Here is an 8970-nt window from a genome sequence, read left to right as displayed (position 1 = left end):
TGCGATGTCCCGCCGTGTGTCTGCGCTCCGTGCTCAGCTCCGGGACCCAGCAGGGGATGCTCCCAGCTCCGTGCTGATGCGCTGCCGCCTCCTGCGCCCAGATCTCCGCTCCTGGAAGGGTCGGAAATCGCCCTGCAGCCTCAGCTCACCTCCCCCCACCTCACACTTAGCGTAAACAGCTCTTCTCGCTGAATGCTCTCCCCCGCTTCCCTTTTTCTTTTTCTTTCTTTTTTCTTTTCTTTTCTTTTTTTTAATATTTAATTAACAGGCAAAAAATCTACGTCTAAAGGAAACAGTCATGTTACTAAAAGGATGTGGTCTTTGCCCTCTGACGGCTTAGTGAGGGTCTGGCACAGGTTGCCCAGAGAGGTGATGGATACCCCATCCCTGGAGACACTGGAGGTCAGGCTGGACTGGGCTCTGAGCACCTGATGGAGGTGTTGGAGTCCCTGCTCTCTGCAGGGGAGTTAGACCAGATAGCCTTTAAGGGTTCCTTCCCTTAACTCAAACTCAAACTTCCCCAGAACTCAAACTGTTCTGCGTTGATATAATTCTGCAACACGTATTTTAAATCCATCCTCTGTGAGAGGAGGCCACCAGAGGTGTACACAACACTCAGCGTAAGGTCTTAGCAAGGTCTCGCTGATATTTCTGCATTTCTACAAAAACTCCTTCACCTCTTACGCCCTCAGATCCATCACTTTAGCACCTCCTCATTCCCATGTGCCACTTCCCGCTGCCCAGGTGAGTGTCAGAGTCCTGCTTCTTTCATACTGCACCTTTAGACTCGTGTGGCTGCATGCTGGGGAGCCGCGAATGGCAGAGCGGTGTGCACGCCAATATGCACTGCTGCTTCTAACAGTGAGATAGTCCTATGTTAAAGGAGAGATTCAATGGTTATTCCTCTTTCCCATTCCTTCTTCTTCTGGTCATAGAATCACATTTTTTCTTGGCATTTTTTATCTCTGATCAGCTCTTTCCTCACCATTTTTGAAGGAATGGATCATGCTCACACAGGTATTCAAAGGCTCCTCTTTTAGCAATAAAGAATTATTGGCTGGGAGAACTGGCTTTGAATATAGAAAATTTCACATGGTGCAGGGAAAAATGATGTCTTTTTTTCTTTACTTGCCTTTTTTTTCTTTCAGAGTTACTTGTATTTGCATCCTTTTTCTCGGGTTTGGAAATGCCTGCTTAGCACTTAACTTCTTTGCTGTGTAGCTCAGTAATAACCAGTTCTCACTGGGTCATGCAGCACTGGCTTCAGTGTGAGGGAGGGTGTTTTTGTGGGCCACAAATGGAACCAGCAAGTCTTTGAGACCCCGTGATTTCTAGCCTAAGATTTAAAGTAGTTGGGTTTCAGAAGTACACAGCCTGATGTTTGGTAACTGGATAAAATGCAATCCAAGTGTTAGAAGAAACGATGACTCTTAACAGACAGCCTAAATTGCCATTTATTTGAATCTTCATTGGAGTGGATCCCTGTCTGGCTTTAGGGCACAGGTTGTGCTAGATAAAAAATCAAGCTTCTCAGAAAACATCATTGAGCTCATTATTGGAAAAGCTCTGAAAATTACAGAAGAATTTAATTAAGAATCGGAAACCAGTGTATCCATTTGTCCATTTGCTTGTTTGCGGATGATCTCAGAGCAGGTAGCAATTCCTTGGTGACCATGGGTACCGGGGCTGGGACTTCTGCTGTAGGTAATTCCTGGTGCAGAGCTCATTTCCGAGCAGCTCACAGCAAGGGGTCACGCACAGAAACTTCAGCAGAGTGCAGCAGGCAGACTGCAGCTGGTATGTATGGACGGGCTGCCCTGGGAAGCAGTGGAGTCTCTGTCCGTGAAGGTGCTCAGGCAATGTGTGGATGTGGCACTGAGGGACATGGTGGGTGGGCATGGTGGGGGGAGGGCGACGGTTGGACTGGATGATCTCAGTGATCTTTCCAACCGTAATGATTCTATGATTGTTTTGACTTGAATGACTTCAGCGCAGTACAGATTTATTATTTACAGCAACAAATTGTTACTCGTTTTCTCTGTAGCCTTCATTTTTACCCAGATACTCCTGATTACTAATAAAGTTCTACACAAAACCAAAGTGCTTACTCATGGGCTTGACTGAAGAATACTCAAACCCTTATATGTGCTGTTCTTTAAGAGGCTGAAATATTTGTAGAATTTGGTCTGAGAAGAGATACAGATTTTATCAGAGCGTACACATGCAGCGTTTGGAAACTTTACAATCAGTTTTTGAAAGACTTTATTTGCGCAAATATGCATGTGGAAAAGAGGCACAACTTGTTTGGTCTGATAAGAGGAATTTGAGCCCACTCCGTCAATGGCACCCTGCTTTTAGCTGTCCCTCTTCCAAAGCAGAATAAATTTTTAAATTTTGACAGATGATTGACTTCTTCATCTCCGGCCTCAGAACTGCCTTCTGCTTTCCCCTTCCTCACGGGGGCTGCAGCCACAGCATCTGCTCTGCTCTCCCTTCTGAGCTGAAATAGGACCAGGCAGATCAGGGCAGGCCCGCTCTGAGTCATCCATCCCCTTGGGTAACCCCAAGCACGCAGCACTGGTGGAACTGCCTGCTGGGGAGCTGCAACCACAGAAAGCACTCAGCTTCCATCCCTTAAAGCTGGGGAGAGCCCGTCAGCAATGAAAAATGCATTGGGGAAATGTGATTAAAATCACTGCTCGTGTTTCTCTTGCTGTTACTTCTCCAGTTGCTTGGTTCATTGTCGTTTGTTTGTGTTCTGGTATGCAGAACGATTGTCCTCTGTGTATCACGGCATCCTTCTGCAAGGCCTGTTCCCTTCAAGCAACACAGCCTGCTTGGAATAAGGCAGGCTGCTTGCACTTGGCAGAGTGTGAGAGCCCTTTGCTTCCACTCATGTTCATCCACCCCTTTTTTCAGAATGCTGAAGTCACCAGCTGAGATGCAGTGTATCACACACTACCTCTATCCCTGGAGTGGGTAAGACACTTGTTATGGGTCAGTCAGCAATGAAATTCTTTTTTTTTTCCTTTTTTTCTTTTCTTCTCTTATTCTTTTCTTTTTCTTTTCTTTTTCTTTTCTTTTTTTCTTTCTTTTTTCTTCTTTTTTTTTTTTTTTTTTTTTTTTTCAATGATGATAATCATGATTGAGAAGTGAGAATTAGGGAAAAGCCTGGCACAGGCTGCCCAGAGGCTGTGGAGTCTCCTCCTTGGAGGTCTCCAAAGGCCGCCTGGATGTGATCCTGGTGCCCTGCTCTGGGTGTCCCTGCTGGAGCAGGAGCTGGGCCTGGTAGACTGACAGGGCTCTGCCAACCAAAGCCGTGCTGGGATTCTGTGAAATATTCTTGTAAAATTAATGTAAAACTTAGTTTCTCACCAACAAAGAGTAGATTACTTTTTTTTTTCTATTTAGATGTCCAAATTTATCTAAATACAGTTACAGACATTTCAGCATGCCATGTTTTTCATTTTAATTGCCATTTTAAGGAGGAAAAGAAGAGGCAAAATAAAAAATCTCGGTGTTTTCTACATTCTTTCCTCCACAAATCTTTTTCCAACCAGAAGTATTTATGAGTTTGCAGATACCTTCAGATACCCAAAACTGCATTAAACATGCTAAGTAGGCTATTATGCTTGAAAAGCTTTGCCTTGCTCTAGTGCTAGCCTGGTATGAACCTACAGCGCACGGCCACTCCAGATTTATGCCTGCAGATTTCCTGGTGTAGGCAGGCTTGCTGTTGGCTCCTGACCATCTCTCTGAAGTGGAAGTGATGCTCACAAGTCAGGCCAAGGTACTGAGGCGCCTACAGTGGCTCAGCTCTTACTGTGAGACAGACCATTTTCTGTTGCCAGAAGGGGGAAGTACAAGTATCCTTGCAGGTGCTCTGTTAATGTGAGTGATCCAATGACTCGTTTTACTGCTACTTTGTGGCGGTGGTGGTGTATATCTTCCCAAACAAGCAGCTATAAAACCTTCTTGAGATCCCCCAATTGCCATGTATTATTTTCATGCTATATATTTTGAGTTTGATGTTTTGTCATGTTTTCTTCCTTGCTGGTCCGCCTGCAGCCCCCCTCGTTTTCTCTCTGTTGAGATACATTAATCCTGGGCAAAGCCATAACTGGTACCAAAGCACCTTAATAATCTAGTTGAGTACTAAGCCTGTGGATATGACTCCCTGAAGTTTCTGCCACTGCCTGTAGCTGCTTTTATTTTTGTCTCTTCAGCTGTGTTATCAAATCTCCCATGTTGCTCCCTCTAGGTTAGTATGGTGGTGATGAAAGCAGCTTCAGTGGCAAGGAATGGGCCCACCACTGCTTATAGCAGCACAATGTATGGCAGAGAGAGAGAGGCTTTAGTAGACCCTTGGTTTAGAGAGATGCTTTTCTGAGGATCCAAGGGCTGGTTCTGCAGCTGTCTGAGTCCTGGAGTCATAGAATCATAGAACTGTTTGTGTTGGAAGGGACCCTTAAAGATTCACATCCCCTGCAGTGAATACGGACACCTACAGCTAGATCGGGTGCTCAGAGCCCAGTCCAGCCTGGCCTTGAGCATCTCCAGAGATGGGGCTTCCAGCACATCTCTGGGCAACTTATTCCAGTACTTCTCTACCCTTACTGTAAAAAGCTTTTTTTCCCCACTTTTCCTTGTATCTAATCTAAATCTCCCCTCTTTTAGTTTGAAACCATTTCCCCTTCTTCTGTCACCACAGACCCTACTAACGTCTTTCTCCTCCTTTCCTGTAGCTCCCCTATAGATACAGACAAGCTGCTCCCAGGTCTCCCTGGAGTCTTCCCTTTTCCAGGCTGAACAGCTCCAGCTCTCTCAGCCTGTCCTCGTAGGAGAGGTGTTCCATCCCTTGGATCATTTTTGTGCTCCTCCTCTGGACAGGCTCCAACAGGTCCATGTATCTCCTGCACTGAAGACTCCACATCTGGATGCAGTACTTCAGGCAAGGTGTCACCATCACAGAGTAGAGGAGCAGGATCACCTCCCTTGACGTGCTGACCATGGGCCTCTTAAACTCCATCAAAAAGCCCCACAATATGCCAGAAATGTGTCAGAACTGAGTCAAATCCACAGGGAGTCATTAAGGAGGAAAAGTTATTCCCACTGCTGGCCAGCTTCTTTGTGCTGTGCTGTCAAGCCCTGAGAAGAGAGCACAGGAGTGACTCTGAGGGTGTTGTGCGCTTGTGTTCATATGCTACTGCTGTGAATGCAGTGACATTTTTCTGGCTTTTTGTCAGCAGTCAGGCAGGTGTTCCTTCCCCCACTTGTTCTTCATAGTGAGAGATTTTCTGTCTTGGCCCCACTAAGGGTGTTACTCATGAAAACTGGATACCATCGGACCCATGTAGGACCAATCTGGATTTAATGCAGCTTTGCCTGTATACTTTTGCATCTGTATTCCGGGATGACAGCCATGTTTGTGAAAAACTGAGCAAGCAACAAGAGGAAAAAGAGAAAATGCTCTCTGAAGATCATGTCAAAACTGTGGGCAATGTCAGTGTCATTTGAGTAGGGAGGTCAGACAGGCACCTTACCTCCTAACAGAGCAAATGCATCATTTTTAAGAAACTGTCAGTGCTGATTTGCTGGCATTATGGTGTCCTCTGCATTGCATGATTTCCCACACACCTCTGCTCCAAATATATGGTTATTACAGACTGTGTGCAACCTTTGTGCTGCTTTGATTCATTTCAGAAGGCCACTTAGTGTAAATGCTCAGTAAAGATGAAGGAAGAGCATTTGACTTTCAGACAAAGTCTTCAATTTCCACCACAGGAGGAGGGCACGCCCCACCACGTGGCCCTGGCAGGATCACATATTTTTTGCTGCACCTGGTCTTAGAGATGAGAAAGAGATGGGAGGAGTGATGTTACAGGTGCTTATCGCAGTTACATGGTAAGGGTTGTGTTAAAAAACAGGAAAAGACTGCATAAGCAAACTGTAGAAAGGCCGCAACAGCATCTGTGTAAGAGATAATTCACCCAATTTGCCCAGCTAAACAACTCTGTCAAGTTAACTGAGGGCTGCAAAATTGGCAAACTGCCTCATCTCCTGTGCAGCGGCAGCGTGGGCTTAACCCTTACACTTGCCTGTTGGAAGCACTGAATTTGCAAACCTCAGGGCAGGAGGGAGAACCTTGTGCAGACTGTTGGTATTAATGACAATTTCCAATAGAGCAAAAGTAAGTTGGACAGGAATCCCCTCACCAGCTGCAGACATGACTGCCTTGGGCACGCCTGGGGTTGCACAGCCTGACGGGGATGCACCAAGGGATGTGGTCTAGCAGGAGGTGAGCATCTGTCCCAGCCTCCAGCCAAGCTCCCTCCTCAACTTCCATCAGAGCAAAGAACCTGCTTAGAGCTGTGTTTTTCACAGTTTTCATTGCTTTTTCATGTTTTAGCAATAGCAACCACACCTGTTGATGGAGCCCCTGCCTGGCTGTAAGGGTGTTGATCTCTCCAGCAACTTTTGCTGGAGAGCAATACATTTGCATACTATTATCTTGCTGTTGTGCATGTGTTTGTGACAGGTAATTGATTCCTTAAGTTGCTTCTTTCTGAAGTTTCCCTCAAGATGTGGCATACTGAGAAAAAAAGAAACGAAATTACCCTGTTGTATGCACAGGCATAGTGCTGAGCTAGTGATGTGGGGAGCCCCAGGGAGAGACCATGTACCTTGCTCACTCTTTGCTTCAGTAGCAAATGTCTCAGGACTTACCTGGTTTCAGCTGTGCATGTCTGGAGATGGGCAATGAAGCTGTGAAGGGTCTGGAGAAACTTATGAGGAGCAACTGAGGGAACTGGGATTGTTCTGCCTGGAGGAGAGGAGGCTCAGGGAAGACATTAATTGTCCTCTACAACTCCATGAAAGGAGGTTGTGATGAGGTGGGGGGTCAGCCCTTTCTCTCAGGTAGGGGGAGATAAAACAAGATGGAATGGGAGAGACGTGATCAGAGTGGTCAGAAAGGGCCACCCAACAAGGTGATGGAGTCACCGTCCCTGGAGGCGTTCAAGAAGCGTGTGAATGTAGCACTTAGGAATGTGGTCAGTGAGCATGATAGGACTGGATGACCTTAGTGGCCTTTTCCAACCTTAATGATTCTATGCTTCTATTCAATCTATCTATTTGGATCAAATATCCTGATAAGGCCACATTCATGAATGGAGATAAGAGTCTTCTGCATCAAGGAGGAATTCAGTATTCCTACACATGTGGGCTGAACAACAGGCAGGTGTGTAATCTGCGATGTAGTCTGAATTACAACTAATCCCTCTTCAAAATGATATCAGGAAAAAAAAAATATGTGATACCAGTAAACATCTTAGGAAGCTAAACAATGGAAGAAGTTGGCAGGATTAGGCTCACATAGGAGATTACGGTGGCAAAAGGGAAATGACTGTAAAACGCTGACATGGGAGATAAAGTGCAAGTGAGAATGGCATTCACCCAAGGTCATGTTTTTAGAAGGAAACAGATGAACTGGATGTGTGGCATTTGTTCAAGAGAGCCTTTAAATAATGTGATGCTGGATGCCCTCTTACTAAGGCAGTACAGAAGAAGCAATAGTTAAATCAGACATGTACATGCGACAAATGACAAATGGGTTTTGTCATGCTCCAGAAGCAACCTAAGAATGGGAGAATTTAAATATCTTCTCAAGAAAAGTGAAGTCTGATATATTTTTAAAAGCAGAAGCTTCCTTTAACAATATGCTCATGAAAATCCAGAGTGCTACTGCCAGCACCAAATTATTCTCATTGCAGGAATGGGCTGCGTTGGAGTAAGCACAGGTATTTTTAACATGTTGATGGTTAGCAGGGGGTAGACATATCCTATGAGAAGAATGAGTAAAGCTATCTCAGGGTTTATGATATAATCCTGGGCATGGAAACTATGGTGTGCCTTCCAGCTGCACTGCGTAGGTCCTTAATCAGTTTCAGTACCTTGTTACAGGATGCAGACTTCAGCACTGCTTTGGCCCCTCGCAGTGTGACAAGTGAGCATCAAGGTGTACCCTTCAACATGGTGAGACGACACACTGTTGGGTGTAAAAAGGTTTTTAAAAAGGCAGCATAATGACAACACTTGGAACGAGACTTAGCTTTTCTTGTGGCTGAAGCCCTGTGTGTTCCTACCCTTTGTCAAATAGCCGTGGAAAAAAAGTACAACAGTAATTAATAGTTACTAATAAATACCATTATTACTAATAATTATTATTGATAGATGCTTTTTGTTAGAAGAATTGAAAAGGAAAACAAAGCAACTTGATGCATCTGGAAGGTAAATTATTAAGTAATGCTCTCCAGATAGCTTGAGTTTTATTTTTATTTTCTTCATTTTAAAAGGATTTTTGTTAGAAGCGTGCTGGATTGCTGTGACCATAGACAGCTCAGATGAGAGGCTGCTAGTAGGAAGAACTGTCATGTGCTGGTCATCCATGGCAGAGCAGCTCCTCTAAGTGAGCTGATGGGAGGGAAAGAGGAAATGTGCTATAAACTACTTGTGCCTGTAGGAATAAAGTGGAAATTGCAATGTGCACTGGTACTGTGAGCTCAGATGCTTTTCTTCCTTGCTTCTAATAAAGCAAAATTATGCTCTGTCCTTGACTCAACCTTCATAATTTCTCCGTACAACTGAAATGGTACCACTGTTTTGCCCCTGCACATCGACCTCCTTAGGCATACTGGTGCAGTTAGGCACAACACAGCAGGAGCAAGCTGGGCGCTTCTGTGGGTTCATCAGTGGCAGAAGGCAACTTGGCCACTGGCTGCTCCAAACTTTGATGGAAAACTGTTCTGATAGTTGATGAGAAATGAAAAATGTGGAGGCTCTTTGGAATGCAGATCAGATGCAAGGTGTTCGTTCCCTCCTGCCTCAGACATCTCCTGCAGACAAGAACTGGGGAAACATCACTTGGGAAAATATTTTTGTGGTTGATATATTTGAATATAAACAGGAAAG

At 45.0% G+C, this 8970-nt stretch overlaps 1 long non-coding RNA gene across 1 annotated transcript; it reads left to right on the top strand.

Annotated features, from left to right (window-relative positions):
* Positions 1-1771: 1771 nt before the first annotated feature.
* Positions 1772-8601, top strand: LOC124417556. The gene is made up of 3 exons (XR_006932521.1): positions 1772-1797; positions 2920-2979; positions 4746-8601. It is a non-coding gene; the product is annotated as an uncharacterized LOC124417556 (long non-coding RNA).
* The last annotated feature ends 369 nt before the right edge of the window (positions 8602-8970 follow it).

Source organism: Gallus gallus, chromosome Z (genome assembly GCF_016699485.2).
Source record: "Gallus gallus isolate bGalGal1 chromosome Z, bGalGal1.mat.broiler.GRCg7b, whole genome shotgun sequence".
Taxonomy (NCBI): domain Eukaryota; kingdom Metazoa; phylum Chordata; class Aves; order Galliformes; family Phasianidae; genus Gallus; species Gallus gallus.
This window is presented reverse-complemented; position numbering and strand designations above follow the sequence as displayed.